This window comes from Schistocerca americana, chromosome X, assembly GCF_021461395.2.
Source record: "Schistocerca americana isolate TAMUIC-IGC-003095 chromosome X, iqSchAmer2.1, whole genome shotgun sequence".
NCBI classification, from domain to species: Eukaryota; Metazoa; Arthropoda; class Insecta; order Orthoptera; family Acrididae; genus Schistocerca; species Schistocerca americana.
Window position 1 is genome coordinate 668723454 of NC_060130.1, and position 16659 is coordinate 668740112.

At 42.7% G+C, this 16659-nt stretch overlaps 1 protein-coding gene across 4 annotated transcripts in view; it reads right to left on the reverse strand.

The window, feature by feature from the left end:
- LOC124554825 (ephrin type-B receptor 1-B) overlaps positions 1 to 16659 on the reverse strand; it is a 345617-nt gene that overhangs the window by 263805 nt on the left and 65153 nt on the right. The gene's annotated exons all lie outside the window — the stretch shown is intronic.

Sequence of the window (16659 nt, forward strand, 5' to 3'; positions counted from 1 at the left end):
ATATGGTATTTTTTTGGTTATTTCTTTTCCCCATGTGGGAGACTGGCTGTGAGCGACTGCGATTCTTTTCAATAAAGTTTATTTCCATAAATATATTACAATAAAAATTAAGTCCGGAACCGAGCGCCTGCTACGGTCGCAGGTTCGAATCCTGCCTCGGGCATGGATGTGTGTGCTGTCCTTAGGTTAGTTAGGTTTAAGTAGTTCTAAGTCTAGAGGACTGATATCAGATGTTAAGTCCCACAGTGCTTGGAGCTATTTGAACCATAAAAATTAAGATAAGTTTAAAGCGATGTAAATGGATATTTTTATGCATATACATGCTACGCTCAGCCTGGAGTTTTAGCAAAGCTGGCAGTGTTGTTTTGGAGTGGTTGCTACTAACTACCAAAATTGATAAGGGTAAATCTTTTAAAGCCAACTGAATGCACACTCAAACGGACTGAATTAATATAACAGGGATATAATAGTAAGCAATTTTATTTAGCTAATTATTTTCATCAGTCCATCTTGGAATGGATCTCAAATATCAAGAATGGCGTTGTGCATTATGGAAACGTTTACTATTGAAATTCCAAGCGTAAGTTACAATAAATTTGTATACTATTTCCGCCTACGTACGTTTCGCGAAACGACCACATGAAAATTGGAGAAATTAGAACTCGTACGGAGCTTTATCGGCAATACTACTTCCCGCACGCCATTCATGAATGGAACAGGGAAGGGGGCAAAGTAGTACAAGAAGCATCCCTCCGCCACACACCGTAAGGTGGCTTGCTTGAGTGTAGATATACTATAGGTTGGTGGTGAGAATTTTTTAACTGGCCTTCCAATCGATATTTACATCCTGTGCAATATTTCTAACGATATTGTTGGCAATACCTAAAGAATCTAGTAGATGTCGGAGCCGCTAAAATGCACTGAAAATGACATAAATGATACATACTGTGTAACTGCCCGTGCTCTTCCACAGCTACGATCTTTATGCCCATGCGAGCGTATCAGCAGCTTTACGGACAACAAAGCTTCATCTTGTCGCCGTCACGCCTCGTAGCAGGAAAGGGCGCGACAGCGCACGACTGGAGTAAAGGATAGCCGCCCTTGAAATAGTCAGGCACAAGACTTGCGCTCCACGTCTTCCGAGAACGGCAATCTGTCTGCGGCCTGTCGCTGCTACTCCGCTGAAACCGCCGTGTGCACTGCGAGGAAGTTTTCGTACGAACGCTAGCGTCGAGAATGTTACTGGGTCCCCTTCTCAGAATTCAACGAATAACAAATCTCACGCACGCCGGACGACGTGCCTATTGTGAGATCCTTGTCTCCAGAGATCCCTGTCTGGTTGCCTGAGTGCAGCTATCAGCGGGGTGGACCCCGGTCCCTGGGTGCTAAACCAAAGACTGCAGGTGGTCGGGGGCTGCACGGGTTTCCCGGGCCTGGAGAAAGCTCCTTTGTCAGACAGCGCTCGGGAACACGCACTGTCGAGAGCCCAGATAGCCGTTGGAATGAGCTAGCCGAAATGACAAAAGGACATATATTTTTGCAAAAGATCGCTGGGATCTGGGTGTTCATATGCTTGCCTGCCGTCAAAACAGAGTATAATGTTTACAATAAAAACTGATTATACAAGTGTCTTTTATTAAAACCTACAACTTTTCAAATCTGAGTGTGTGATATATATATATCCCCCCTTTGCCCTCCCTCCCTCCCTCCCTCCCTCACTCACCACCCCTTGTTGAATTTTTCGCGAAAGGTGCGCGAGAAAGCCTTCTGGTAAATCTGTATATAAATTCGAATTCCGCTGCCTTTAGTCATAACGTTAGATATGTGGGAAGTAACGTACCGATTTACTATTTGGCACGTTCGCTCTCGTAACAGTAGTAATAAGCAGGATCGTTCGGGTAGCACTTTCCGGGCTCACGGGCACGCGAAAACGACGTAGCGTTCCTGCAGCGGCTTCTCCGTATTCTGCCAACTTGGAATGTGGGGGTTAAGTTCTTACGGCGAGTAGGTAAACGACAGAAGCTGCTAGAAATTTTTTCTGGCGGTCCTAAACTGTAAGATTAGATTCGCAAATGTGCTTATGTCAGTGCAGTGGAGGCACTCTGCATGACATGTGTTCACATTTAACGATTTTGTTGGTTCTCGTTTCTACTTCGTGTAAAACTCTGAAGTTAGGTGCAAACAAACCAATTTCTTTGACTGGGAGCTACAGACTGAATTAAAATATTCAAATACTCGCGGGAGACTAAAATAATGTTACTAACTTGTTTCGGATCTTATTTCCATGTTTCTTGTATTGCACCTTCCTGAAGTTGTTTTTGTAGATTCTCTAAATTGGGCCTTTTCTTAATCAACTGTTCTTTTCCGCTGAGGCAGTCAATTTATTTAAAACAGTGTTTCATTCCACACTATTGGCTAGTTTAAACAGTTCGCTCAGTTTAAAGTGCACATTTTCGTTTCCTCGTGCGCAGGGTATTAACAGATCCCATATGAGGCCGTAATCAAGACCCCATACATGAGAATACTCCAGGAAATTCCAAGTTAGACTATAGGTCCCCTTTCGCTGGCAGGTTTACTGATGTGCTTATGTCGCCGAAATGGCGTCCACTTGAAAGAAATTGCAAACAAGGATCTGAACATCCCTCCTGATTGGCTCAAAGCCAATCATGCCATACAAATTTACTTAACTACAAGAAAATTAGTATCCCGAAATCCATGCTGAAGAGTTTAATACCGCGTACAACAGGGTGACTCTGGACATATGAATTATTTACGAAATGCCGATACTCTTGTAATGACCTTTGAAGTCTTGTTTCTTTTATGATATAGTGTAAGATCAGCTAACGCCACACCTACGAAGATACAACGTGTTAACTTGAAGGTATTTAAGCAGACGAATCTGATAAGTAGTGTGGAAAAAGCTTTAAATGTGAGCGCTTTAGCAGAATGGAAAATTTTCGATCACCAGACTTGTTTACATTTGTTACCTTTCTAGGATTAAAGTTGTTAACGTCGTGTTTACGTCTTTGCTTTTTCAAAATAAAATCAGCAGACAGCTGCACGATTGTAGTATTTTATTGCACTTAACCGGTTTCGACAGTTAATCTGCCATATTCGTAAATCTACAAAGTTTGTGAAAGTAGGAATCAGCCGAACATGGCCATAAATGTATGTAAGGTACAAGAAGCGCGTTATAGAAAACGTATTGCTATTGGTTTTTAACGTGGATAAGCGGAGATCAAATTAGGATGGGACAGTTACGAAATTATAAAGGCTAAATTGAAAATATTAATGTTTATTTAAAATTATCCAGTGTGCAATAAAGTCGAACACACCTTTGTTAATGTTGCAATAAAATATTTAAATTCTGCAACGGACAACTCATTTTATTTTGAAAAATGCGACACAGTTTTTGAAAAACTGACAGCTATGAACAATTTACGTCTTAAATTTACAGGCTGTCATTCTTTGGTACGTTATAGACTGGCTGCATACTGTGTTATATCATTTTAATTTTTTCTTAGTTGCTATTATGATGTATTTTGTAAAGTTTTTGTACCCTTACACGCCTCAATATTATCTTGTTTCAATAAAACACACCAATGAAAAATGTGAAACATTTCTAGAACAACTTTCCTGCAGTTTAATATCTAAGTGATCCTGTGCATAGCAAACCATTATATCAGACTGCTGACATTGTACTATGTCTGCTTGGGTAGCATAGTAGGTTGAGGCTGCCATATCCATCAAGCTCGCACACTGTTATCTCAGAAATGAGCAATGAACAGCATAAATCAAACACATTCATATAGAAGACTTCTTGGCACTGCCTACATATTGAATCTGTCGGAAGTAACAGCAAAAAATTAAATACCCATGCTCAATATGAGATACAAAATGGATTACTATGTTCCTACAACAGAAACTTTCCGTTTATAAAAAAATAACCCTTTTAATCAAGAAATTATAAAAGTTGACCACATAAATAAAACACTCTTTTCCTTTCTAGCGATAATCGTAAAGGCATATTGCTCGATTTTTACATTTTTCTACGTATTAGAGTAAATAAATTACTTCAACAAATGTCTGAATAAGATAAGCAACAATGTAAAATGTGATTCGAAGAACTGAATGAGAAATATCTTCTAGATAAGTGTACTTATTCTAATTTCTATCTGGATGTATTTTGTGACGATTATATAAATGCACACGTGATTCGTAATGTAAAAGATTAAAAAAGTAACACGATTCGGAACTGTCAAGAGAGATTAAAGGTAACACGTTTATACGTCTCATTTCTCAATCTTAACTGCATAAAGTTGTACAAAAACGACGCTCTTTTTATAGACCTTTGAGGTGACAGCGTCAAGTTTGGGGCTGACAACGGGCGCTAACGGTGACCACAAGCAACTACACCATGAAAATCTCCTTGAAAATTGTTCACTACCGAGCATGTGCAGTAAGGACATTTGTGATGGATGATGGAAACTCTGACTGCTGCCCGAACGAACCTAGTCTTTCAGTGGTTCACGAAGCCAGGTACTTTACGTCTTGCAATAATAAATTTCGTGACGTTCTAGCGCTTAGCAAAAGAACCAGACAACCTGCTGCTCTCATTTAATCCTAACTATTCAACTCCCGTCTGAGGAACAATCATAAATCAATCGAAGTTTTCGTAAGTAACCTCAGTCACGCAATTTCCGTGCGATGCTTCAAATTGTCTGGCATTTCATGCGCGTAACATTTCTTTGCACATACCAGCCCCATACTTCCGAATTCGTTGTACTGATACATGATTGTTCCACCTGCTTACTTAAAATAAAATTTCTCTCCACCCAGCCCATAAAGTGTGTGTATTCTAAAAGTGTCCTCGCAAATTACTTTCGGCATTACTATTACCCAGTATACAAAAACATTGTGCGCGGACAACTCGACGATATCCATCAGGACATTTATATGTATAATAAGCAGCAACTGTCCAACAACCCTTAGCTTCCTCGACATCTAACAATTTCACCACAATAACTGCGTTTTGAATTCGACTTGTCAAAAATATTAATCCAGTTACAAACTTCACACATTTTTTTTTTGTAAGACCAATGTTCCTAGGTTACTGAACTATATAAAAACTATATAAAACACTCTCATCCTTAATGACATCGTGAACGGAACGTTAAATACCAATTCTGCTTTCTATATCTAATACCTGTATGAAATAAATGAAGACGGCATAAATGTGGGAGTCACTATCTACTGACAACTATATCACATAGCCGAACAAGTGAGAGCTTAGTTTCACAAGCCCACCGCATGCATAATCCATTGTTTAGTACAATGCCTTCAGATGCCGTCACAGTACGCGAACAGAAAACATTTTTCATTATTAGGTACTAGACTTCCTAAACGTAGGTCTATAGTTGATTATCTATCAGATGACAATTCTTGAAAATGGCAATGGCCTTCGCCGTTTTCTAATCGTTTGGAACACTTTGTTGCTCAAACGTCCAGTGATTAAGTGGAGCAAGTCCTTCGCATGATGTAAAGATAATCGAACGGGTACTTCTTGCCTCTTAAGCGATTATAATGTTTCCAAATGATCACTTCTCTCTCCAACTGTCACTGAAAGGAGGAACTGGAGTAAGATCTTCAGTAAAGCAATTTGATAAGACAGAATTCAGTATTTTGGTTTAGTCGCCGTTCGTTCTATTACCAATACGGCCGCTTAGTGAGTAGACAGATGGCCGATTTGCTGACTAACTTTACGCAAAACAATTTCTTCCTCGATTTGGTATATACTGCTTTCAAATTTTTTTCTCCTCGCGTTCCGTTTGGCGTTGTCAGCTTGTCTGTCGACAATACCAAAATTAAAAAAAATTAACTCTGCTTTCTTAGTAACTTTCTAACGTGGCTACTGAACTGTGTGTTTGAATTTTATCCACGGATGATCCATATTTTCAGAACCTATGATGAATGTTTGTCCCCCCAGACTATATCTGATTTAGTCTCCCCCACCCTCACACATGATAGCAAATACATACGCGTCATTCTTCTATCTTTCGCTGGTGAGTTTTCCTACTACGCCGTCTGAGGGTGGAGGCCTAGAAAAGGCAATGGACTACAGCGTCTGGCCTATTTCGTGAAGTTTCATCCAAATTTTGAGATTATCATCAATCTCAGTAGATATCACACTCTAATACAATAACACACCTCGATCACTCGCAACCGGCCTATCCTTGATATGTACTCAAAATTGAACAGCCGCTGGTTTGTCACGTTTCTGCTAACTCTAAGGGGACATTAGTACAGTAACAAGGCAATACAAATTCAAAGATCATCTCCTGGACGATCCATTATATTATGTGAAAATTTACATTCTCTCCCCTACAAGGACTAACTTCATATTTGTAGTTTATATGGATGGAGCGTGATTTAACTGTTCTATGATAGGGTTTCTGTAAAGAAGACATTGTGGGTGATTGTTACCCCTGTGCTAGATTCCTGTGTGTACAGCACGCCTGACAGTCTGGCGATCGTGAAATTCTCCATCCGATAGAGCAGATCAAGAAATACGCATAACACTCGAAGAATCGTCGGGGCTTCTGGTTTAAGATATCCACATGGCTCCAAACCAGAGGGTGTAAACTGGTTCTGGGAACGACCTAGCAAATCTCCAGATGTACTCTCAACACGCGAGTCAGGCTAGCAGTGTTCAGCAAAACAGCCAGCCGTCTAAAGGAACTGAGAAGGGTCTCACACCAGATGACAGGTGTCATTCTTAGTGCGATGAGCCACGATTTTCGGCCGGCTGCTTCCGATGACCTCAATGGCCGCTACACTGCGTGAAAAAGTGCTGCCACCGCCGCCGCCCCCCCCCCCCCCTCCCCATTCTCCGTTTCCTAAATAGCCTTATCTCCGATTGAAAGCATGCACTCAATATAAACTACTCCCAGTTTCAACAAACGAGACGTATCTTGCTGCCTTAGATCTACTTGCAGTAACGGACACCACCTCAAATTTAATGTTAATACGTGGAGGTGCGGGCAGTACACACATTTGTCTTCCGCCAGGGATCCGCAACTTCACCTCGCCACTACCATTTACCCCACGTCTGCGGACGATCCGGTCGCAAAGCATGTCTCGTTAACAGGACATTAAGCCCTAATATTTGTTCATTTCTGATGAGCTAGCTGTGTCGAGGATAACAGGCGACGACTCCGGGGCACAGCATGCGTCGCAGCTGCCACAGCCCTGGGCAATAGAAGCCGAAAGGCCGTGGCCGCCGAAGCTACCTGTTGGCTTTGGGGAGCGGACAAGACCCCGTTTCACACGTATACAAGTAGTACTGTCCTAGTCCACCTTTCACAACGTACAACTATACAATCACGCAAAAGTAATATCCGAACAAAGCAATGGGAAATGTAGAATTCCAAGGAGATAGCTGCAACAGGAAATCTGAAAATTATTTGCCAGGATGTTGGCTCTGCGATGTTTAAAAATCAGAACAGAGAGGGAGGCAAGTGGAATTAAGCAAACGCAAACTACGAAACTAACTACCTGACAAAAAATTGTGCACACACTGTTCGCGCCGTAGATTTTTGATGAAAACGTAGACACAAAATTTTTCGTATTGACATGTAATTGATCAATATCTTTAACACAATGGTTACACACAGTATATACATATCACACGTCTGAGCTGTCCCCGGCCGCTGTGTGCCCGGTGGACCAGCTACTTCATCGCTTTATGCTGTTTCTTCATTTCCTTTTCGACGCTGCCGTAGCTCTTTCGTTCGGCACTCGAGGTTTTAGGCTTTCTTGAATTACTTTCAATGCGAGCTTTCCTCTGACTTGAAGTATCTAAAATTCCGCGCATAATTACGAATCATATGACACTCCTCATTCTTTAAATTTCATTTTAATAGATTTCCAAATATATTCCGGCGAATATTTTTCTCACTTTGGGTTCTAGGATAGCTGAGCAGGCTTTCACAATAATACGCGTATTAACGCTAAAACAATTTAAAACTTCACACATAACTAATTAGTAACAATCACGGGCATGCGCCTACACTGGTACGACGTCACTGGCAAAACAAATACCGCGTGAGAGATGTAGCCATGATCTATCAGCTGTGGGCTCAACCACTGTTTACGCATTATTAGTCTGTTAGTTATTAGCGATTCAAATATGACTATTTTGTCACATAAAGGTCGGCAGAGGAGCGAATAGACGTTTTAGCATCAAAAGTGAAACACGCGAAAGACATGGTCGCATGCCATTGTAACTTCCTACTCGTACATACCATCGGCGGGTATGAAAATTGAGAGCGGTAGAACGGCCACCGGAGCGCATTTATGTTCTTAGTGTTGTTACCACGCCTGGTAGAGTATATAATGGCCGTGAACAGCGTCAGACGCTGAGCGATCACGGTGAAAAACAGCATGCCCTGTACTCGTGAGTCAGCGTTCCCAGCATCTGACAGTTTGGAACGGGCCTCCATTTAGCCGCCTGGCGGAATCGTGCAATATCCAGATTTGTGGGGCATTCGGATGCGACTGGCCCGATACTGAACTGCATGGATACGTGAAGTCAAGCATACCGGTTTTCAAAGATCCGGTTGACAACGTCTGACAAGCACAAGGCAAGATCGCTGTCTTGTGCACAAACCACATCGTAGCCCCATTTGTATCTGAGTCTGCCATCAGAGAACTAATGGACTCACTGCAACAGTCATCCCAAACGCTGCTCTTCTGCACCACCCCAGATGACCATCATTGGCGAGTATGGCGGCGACCTGCGCAGAGGTCTCATTCTTTCTATGGTTTGGAGAGATACAGCGGTATTGCTCTTGGCGTCACGGTGTGAGGAGCCACTGGATGTGAATGGTTCAAATGGCTCTGAGCACTATGGGACTTAACTGCTGTGGTCATCAGTCCCCTAGAACTTAGAACTACTTAAACCTAACTAACCTAAGGACATCACACACATCCATGCCCGAGGCAGGATTCGAACCTGCGACCGCAGCAGTCGCGCGGTTCCGGACTGCGCGCCTAGAACCGCGAGACCACCGCGGCCGGCCACTGGATGTGACTTCAGGTCACAGCTGGTAGGGACTGAGGCAACTCCCTCCGCAGCAGTATGTCACGGACATACTACATCCTCACGTTACCTCTGGTGCGACCGGTTGGTGGTGCCATTTTTAAACAGGACAATGCTCGCTCACATATCACGAGTCTGACCTGTGTGATGTTGAGAGTACTCCCGTGGTCAGTAAGATCCACAGATGTTCTCGACTGAACATGTGCTCGACCGAGTCGGATGTAAGCTCCATCCTACTGCCATTATAAGATATCAAAGACCAGTTCACAGCTGTTAACAAACTTTGACACCTTTGCCAACCAAATTAGTACATGCATGAAGCGACGGTGGGAGGCAGGCTGTGTGCAACATCATACTAATATGTGGTCTAACAATGCAAAAGTTCTTTGTAAATATAACTCGATTTTGGGATCACTTCACTTCATCACGTACCCTCTCAACCTGTGAAATTTCGTTTCCTCCTTCCCTTCTGGGTGCTTTTGTAGTCAGGAAGTGTTTATAACAAGAAAAGGCCACTTGTCTCCATCAGGAAATTGAAGCTAAATGGAAAGCTCCAAAGTAAGCTATTGGGCAGTAAGCACGAGCGCGCTGTACATCGGGAAAGAACAAATATTCATTTTGTGAATGCAACGCATCTATAAACGTTGTGCCATGGGAAACAGATGGAAGCGTGCCCTAGACATGTCCGTTCTAGCTTAATTCTTTTCAGCCTCTGCAGTTTTTGATCCCGACTACAAATAACTTGGTATTTCAACAATTTACCATAATCCATTGCGCTTCTAACTGTAGAATTGCTTCAGGAATCATTCTTAAATTATTCTCAAGGTATTTTATGGAAACATGTGAGAATATAAATGGGAGTGACAGGAAGAATGTTTGAATGCCAGCTCCCCAGGTGAAGAGAAATTTAGAGCAGTAAATCTACACCCTCTAAATTAATGTAAATTACACAAGAGTAATTTACAGTGAGCTTACATTCAGCTACCTCCCATTCCACCCACGATTGGATGTTACAGAGCGAGATGATTCTTAGTTATTTATGGGATAGATAATGTTGTGGGGAAAGCAAACGGGAGACTGCGATTTATTGGCAAAACACTTAGAAAATGTAACAGGTTTCCTAAATAGACTGCTTCCACTACGCTTGTCTGCCCTCTTCTGCAGTGTAGGATGCGCATCAGATAGGACTGATGGAGGACATCGAACACGTTCAAAGAGCAGCAGCTCGTTTTGTGCTATCGCGAAATAGGGGACAGAGTGCCACGGATTATCACACACGAACTGGTGTGGCAGTAATTATAACAAAGGTTTTTTCGCTGTGACAGGACCTTCTCATGAAATTTCAATTACCAGCTTTCTCCTCGTTGTGTGAAAATATTTTTTCGGCACCCTCCTACATAGATAGAGATGATGATGATGATGATGATGATGATGATGATGATGATGATGATGATGATGATGATGATGAGAGAAATCAGAGCTCGCACGGAAATATTTAATTGCTTGTTTTTCCCGCGCGCTGTTAGAGTGTGGACCGATAGAGAAGTAGCTTACATGGTTTGATGAACCCTCTGCCAGGCACTAAATAATAAATTGCACAATATCATGTGCATACAGATACTACTGATATTTTTTAGATTATTCTGTTAGCGTTCGTGTGGCTAAGCACGGCTTTTTACACGAAGCATTTAGTGCTTTACATGTAAACGGTTATTTGCACGTCATGCCTTACACATTGCTGATGTGATTAAAACATACTTAGTGTGCTATTGCAGATGGAAATGGTGCTCGATACTGGTCGAGAATAACATTTATAAACGAATCACATGCAGCCGATGTCGGCTTCGCAATCAAAAATTAAGTTCCAGTGTACCAATGGACACATGTCAATTGACCCAGTGTATGCCACCTGTTTTTCATGTCGTCTTGGTACAGTATTTCGACAAGATCACCATGTCTTGGCGTACATGAACGTGCTCAATATATTGGACCAAGATGGCACGAGAAACAAGCAGCCTACCCAGGACAACAGGTATCATTACGGCAAACAAAACATGCAACCTAAAATTACCTGCCATCTGCTGCACCCAAAGCTCAATTTGAATGATCATCGTAGCCTCCGTGCATTTTCTCACTATTAAGAGTATTCTGTAAACGACTCACGTTGCATCATTAATCGTGTATTTAAAAATGTTTACACTTGTTTCTTGACGTGCGCAACTACGAATTTCTCTGCGTTGAAAGCTGCTCATGTTTGCACCACCCTGATATTTTTTGAAGACTTAATTGAACGCTATTACAATTTTTATTACGTAACACTCGCATAAAAAGTTTCCTCGGAACGTCAGCAGAGTCAAGGCATCATTCTGCGCCAACGTTTCGACAAGTTTCCTACTCATCTTCAGGCGAACATGACGTGTAGGAAACTTGTCAAGCGTTGCAGGAAAACGACGCCTTGACTCCACTGATAACCCGAGAAGACTTTATCGTAATTCGCCGAGAAGGCCTGGCTTTCCACAACCCACATAAAAAGATTGAAATGGTAGCAATCTCTATGTACCAAGTCTGCCTCTCAATAACACCGCGACCGTCTTCCAAAACTGGTTAGATCTCACAAGGTCTTTTTTAGCGGTGTCGCAAGTTCTGAATAGAATGGTATTCGAAAAATCTACAAACATGCAACGTGTATAGTAGTGTATTTTGTCTTTTGTCCAGCATTAAACCGCTTGCAAAAACTTGTTCGGATAGTGTCAGATGTCTTCCAAAGCTAACAGGGACTTACTAGAGTTCATCAGATGTCAGTACCATGTATGATCAGTAATTTGTTTACCGGATTAAGACTGCTACACAATAAAAAGAGAATTTTTGTCCTCACACGGCAGTGTGGCTATGTGTAGAATTTTCTATCATAAACTGTTGTGACTGAATTCATTCAAGCAGCAACATGCATAATAATTTGAACGACCATTCTCTCGAGAAGTAAATTCTCCGGCAACTTTATTTGCTTTAACCACTTAGTGTCGTGAAACACGATGCACATTAGTCGCTTCTCGGAATCTAATAACTACTATGGCTTCTAGCCGTGTCGTCTGTCAAAGCTTGTGCACACTGCTCAGTTTCTTTATATTGTCCGCTAGTCACTTCTGCATCTGTAAAAGTTTTGTTGTTCGTTCTTAGATGGAAGTAGAGGGGGATAGTTTCTACAGAGATCAGGGACAAGGACGAGCTTGTTGAACTAATTCAGAAAAACGCAGGAAATTTTAAATAAGAATGGTGTGACAAGACTTTGAACTACACTCCTTCAATACAGAATAGATTTCGGCAATGTTTCTTCATTCGGTATAGTCAGTATGCAAGTAGCACTATTTCATCAGCAAGCCACTTTTTATACAGGGTGGGCAAAATGAAAATAGCTCGAAAAATAAAAGACCGAGTGGAACAGACCCTTGTTAATAAACAGAACTGCCATCACAAATTCTGACAACTGAAGATGCAACGATTGGTTGCTGTCACATGACTATGCATCCGCATCTCCCGCATGCTTCGTCCCGAGTACTTACTTCGCTGTGTCATTACGTTTGAGTGAAAAGAGCCAGAGATGTTTAGTGACCAGCTGAATGCAACACAAAATGGTGCTCACGATAAAATAGTGCCTGTTCATTGTCCAGTGTTACGAGAAGCACAGTTCATGGAAAACGTGCGTAATTGTATCCCTAAGAGTTTTTGCGAAGTTTCCAACAGTCTGTAATGCAAAACTTAGTGGCAAAATGACGCGAAATGGGTTCTGTAGCGATCGAAAACCATAGCTATCCGAAGAGAGTTCGACCACCAGGAAACACTGCCCGAGTGAAGGAGTCACTTCTAACGAAATCTCGACGCTGTTTGTCTGTGCAAGTAAGAATTAAGAGAGCGCTAAGCAATGCGTCTCACAGTTTACTAAACCGAGGAAAACGCAGCATCGACGTCAACGGTGACCATTTCCAGCACCATCTATGATGTTCGACATAGATCGATCCTGCAACGGTCTTATTGTAAGAATTTATTTTCCAAGCCAATGAGTAGTATTTCAGGCGCTGCACAACAAAAAAAAAAAAGTTGCAACAACCCTGGCAGCGTTGCAAGAACTCCGGGATGCACACGGTGACGGTGAAGCTAAAACAGTACATTAGGAACGTGATGCCTAATTTGCGTTAATTAGCGCCTCTAATACGTATCTTGGAACGGGACAACATGTTACGTTGTCATTCCCTGCACTTCCACAGAAATATATTTTCGGCTGTCGTATACATTCTAAAAATCTGAATAGTTTCACGAAGTTGTCATATGTCTAGAACAGAGCACACTTAAGAGTTTGCAGTGCACAAGAAAACATATGGACCGTACACGAACTGTGTGTTTGCTTAGACGTTGTTGAGGACACCTTTTTTGTTAGTTGGTTGGTTGGTTGGTTGGTTGGATTTGTGGAAGGGAAAAAAGGTCATCGGTCCCACTGGATTAGGAAAGGATGGGGAAAGGAAGTTGGCCGTGCCCTTTCAAAGGAACCATCCTGGCATTTGCCTGAAGCGATTTACAGAAATCACGGAAAACCTAAATCAGAATGACCGGACGCGTGCTTGACCGTCGTCCTCCACTATTAGTCCAGTGTGCTAACCACTGCGCCAGCTCGCTCGGTGATTGACGTATTTTAAGATCTCTCCTGACAGTTGAGCAGTGGTTTGCGACAATGTTATGTTACCATTAGATAAAGTTCCACGGTATGTCGAAGTCATCGTCGTAGCGCTTTTCATATTCCACAGTGTGTATCTAGTTATATTAAAGAAGTCATAATTCTGCAGCTACGAACGTTAAAAACGTGTATAAGTCAGGAAATTGACAATATTGTTCACTATAACTTAACAAATTAAATACTTCCATATCCGTCTGTAATTGTTAAAGGTGGCATGCCTTAGCTGCCTTACATCGGAAATGATCACATACTTTTATACACTGTATATATTACTTAAGAGTTAAGACAACTTGCTGTGGCCACATACTTGTCTACACTGTTATCGAAGTACCAATAAGACGGAATATTCTCGTCCACACAGTCACACGCCAAATAGTTTTATTGTGCTATTAATTTCGGATGTCTACATTTAACATTAAAATCAAAAACACGTTTTCTCATACTTGCTCTGTAGGACGAATTCCCTGTCGTGAGGCGCTAATTCGCGTGCAGGACATGGATTATGGCTTTCCTCACTGTGTTCCCTTATTTTACACCACAGTTCGGTGTCTTCCGTCCGGTATCCAAATTTGGGTTGATCTCCTCCTCCTCCTCCTCCTCCTCCGCCGCCTAAAAGATTTTCACATTGTGCAACCCGTGCAGGGAAGGTCGCACAAATCCAGCGAGGTGGGGAGGGAGGGGGAGGGGGGGAGAGAGAGAGAGAGAGAGAGAGAGAGAGAGAGAGAGAGAGAGAGAGAGAGAGAGATTCTTCGTTCGGGGTAGGTGGCATCATGGCGGATGTTTGGCGTCATGAAACCACAAAAGTTATCAGACGGTGTTCGCGAGGCACCGGCAGTCTCTTAAGACAGACCGCATTTCTGTTACGATACTAGGAACTTCCCCTCGTTGTTACTCCATGGCAGGAAAATACAACCAAGAGGCTTGCCGACAGTAATTCCCCCGTTTCTGGTTTGCACCCTAACAGATAGAGGGTTCTTTCTCTCTACTAGACCAATGTTTTTGTGAGAATATTGAAAACTTATTTGGCGCACTCTCTTCTCTTAGCAAATTAAGAAATGTTTCCACAATTGGACGGTAAATCCTACCCAGTCCTGAGTGTTGCCCTTGCAAACAACTTGGTGATGTAGATGTTACCATCACACCTCATACGAACCTAAACATGATACAGGGATTAATTTTTCACAGAGACCAAACTTTGCAGATAAAAAAACGCGAACACACTGTGGTGGGTATAAAATTCATACGTAGTATAACGTCGAGGCTCCCCAGTCAGTCGACACCGACACATTAATCCTTGTTTTCGTGGCGGATTCGCTTCCAGAACAGGTCAATCGTATTTTACTGCTGAGATATGGAATAGTATTTCCACTCACACTTAGGGTGTGGCTTCCCGGTGTACATGCGACCCGATTTGCTGAGACTGGCCGGCCACCCTCTCGGATCCCTGGTGTGCTTACCTACTCAAGGAACGCAAAATCCAGGAACTGATCCATCACAGGTCATGTCTCTCATTTTGAATCTCGGTAAAATGATCAACAATATCTGGTGTATTGACACCCTCGACGTAGACACTACGTTGTTGTGCAGTTAAACTTGACCATAGGGGTGACAAACCCTCCCCTCTAGTGTTGTTCGTGCATCATCTTCGGGAACCACTCCCCGTACCTGACTGGAGAAGCAGCACGATCCTCCTCTGGCGACTACTTTGACAGGACTCCCTCGCGGGAATTCCCGCCCAGGAAGTCAATATATCAGAACTGACACCAGCCAGTGCCTGAAAGATCCATAGACTGCGGCTCTGAGCTGAGTACTCTCCATCTGTTTTTACACCCATAGTGTATCAGCCCTTATAAGAATTTCGACCACCAAAAGGTGTCAATGAAAATGAGAAATGTCTGGAAAAGGCTACTATGCTTACCCCGGAAGCATCACGTCCCCCCCATGCGATCGGACCCCGGACCGATATTTTTTTGTTGTTCCGCCACCACTGCTGAGTGATCTTAGAGTCCACCTGACGCCTTCACACCTAACCTGGATACTCCCAACATGATGATGCAATGGAAACTAATAGTTATTACCGTCACCTGCCGGAACTACTAATTTCCTCTTGTTCTGTGATATGTGTTGCTCTCAAAGATATACACTTCACTGATGACCATTTCCCAACTCTTGAAAGTTAACGTTCATCGTGCTGGGACAGTACTAACCCTGAGAAAGCATTGTAAGCGACTGTACACTGCATCACATACATGTTGTCAATGAATGGATTCCCCTCTGTACATTGGAAGCAATGGCAGTGAGAGTACAAACGGCTCCATCAATCACCATTTGAAACACTTACTTACAAGCAGGGCACTTTGTTACCTTATCATGACCACCAACTCATCCACTCCTTACCTCCTAGGCGCGGATTTCAATGGAAACCAACCTCTGTCACGAAATGGGAGGCCTTCTGATGGACCAGCGTATTTCTTATCTTGGTCTGTCTCCCCTGAGTGACAGAAACCCTACCCACTTCAGTGTTGCTTCCTCCATGTTTTCTCCCAATCCCGTGGCTTCGCTATAATGGTCGCTATAGAAAGATGTTTTTCACAGGCCACTTTCTGGCAATCACGTCACTTCCTTGTTTCAGACGGACGGACGGACCATTTACCACGCTGTACTCTTTGAAGAGCCGACTGGCAGTTGTATAACTGTCACCTTCGGCCACACTATGAGATTCATATGGTTGTCAGAGACGTCTCCGACGCAATCATCCACGCCGCTGCAACTGCTACTTCCCTTTCTACAGCCCCCCAACCAGTGGGTGCCATTATGCACCAAAGATATTGTA